This window comes from Chrysochloris asiatica, unplaced genomic scaffold (genome assembly GCF_000296735.1).
Source record: "Chrysochloris asiatica unplaced genomic scaffold, ChrAsi1.0 scaffold00089, whole genome shotgun sequence".
Taxonomy (NCBI): Eukaryota; Metazoa; Chordata; class Mammalia; order Afrosoricida; family Chrysochloridae; genus Chrysochloris; species Chrysochloris asiatica.
In genome coordinates, this window is record NW_006408607.1 from 879,486 (window position 1) to 881,244 (window position 1,759).

Consider the following 1,759-nt stretch of genomic DNA (forward strand, 5'->3'; position numbering starts at 1 on the left):
TGGTTACGAGTAGGGCTTCTAACCTCAAGGTCAGCAGTTTGAACCTACCAGCTGCTATATGGCAGAAGTATGAGGCATTTTACTCCCATAAGGAGTCCTGGTGTGGTGCTGTGGTTAATGCGCCAGACTACAAAGCTGTTTGAACTGAAAGTTCAGCGGTTCAAGCTCACCAGCTGCTCCTCGAAAACCCTATACAGGGTCACTGTGGGTCGAAATCTACTGGACAGTGCTTCACAACAACAACAACTCCCGTAAAAATTTACAGACTCAGAAACACTATGCAGGGTCTCTATGAGTTGAAACTGACTCCATTGAAGACCACCATCACCATCAAATTCCTTTCTTAAACACCATAAGAGACTATACATACTAACCTCACATAATGGACTATAGAAGAATCAAATTGATTATGTTTATAGGAGAGATGACTTCAAAGCTCAATATCATCAGTCAAAACAAGACCAGGGACAGACTGGGGAACAGACCATCAATTGCTCATATGCAGGTTCAAACTGAAGCTGAAGAAAATTAAAACAAATCCATGAGGGCCAAATATGACCCTGAATATATTCCACCTGAATTTAGAGACCATCTCAGGAACAGATTTGATGTGCTAGACACTAATGACTGAAGACTAGAAGAGTTGTAGGATGACATCAAGAGTATCACACAGGCAGAAATACAAAAGCCATAAAAAAGACAGGTAAAAAGGAAAACACCAACTGGATGTCAGAAGAGACTCTGTGTAAAGCTAATTGCTCTTATGTGTAGAGAAGCTAATGCAACTGGTAGAAATGATTAATTGAAAGAGCTGAATTCAACATTTCAAAGGGTAGCTCAAGAAGACAAGGTCACATATTATGAAGAAATGTGCAAAGTTGGAACCCCAAAAGGAAACAATACGTTCTGAATTTTCCAAACTGAAAGAGTTGAAGAAAAACATACAAGCCTAAAGTTGAAATATTGAAAGATGCTAATGGAAAAACAGGGTTCTGTTGTAGTGCTATAAGATAAACACATGTCTACAAGTTTGTTTGAGTTGCAAGGTCAGAGGCTGAAACTCATCAACGAGTCTTAGAAAACTCTATATGAGGTTGTTATGAGTCAGAACTCACATGATGGCACTTAAAAACAACAGTGGTAAAATATTGAATAATGCCAGAAACAACAACAGAAAATGGAAGGAATATAGAAAGTCGCTGTGCCAGAAACAATTGGTTAATTTTTAAATCATTTCAAGAAGTACCATGTGACCAAGAGCCATTAGTATTGAAGGAAGAAGTTCAAGCTGCTCTCCAAGGATGTTGTGATCTGGCATGACAATGCATCTCTGTACACTTCTCCCACACTGTTGACACTCTGCAAAATTTCCCTTTCAGGGTAATAGCATCAAAAGAAGATGGAAGCACAGAAGGGTTTAGCCATCTTGAGAAGGGTACAGCTCTCTTGAGAAGGTTGCAGTGAATACGGCAACAGGACAGAAATCCCATTGCAGAGACCTGACTGATCTTCAGAGATAAAGGTGCAAACAATTTTTCGCCTGCCCATTTTCCCTTTCTCTCTCTGTGAATCACCACTCTGGTGACTAGAGGGAGTGCCTGAGCAAGTAGACACTCTTTCCACCCCTGAGGATTTCTACAGTGCACATGCAAGGATATGCTCAGCTGTAAACTGTCTCCCACTAGGAGAAAAACCTACACTATTTTGCTACATTCACCCCCCCCCCTTTTAAAGTAGAGTGGGCTTTTTCTCTCCCTAC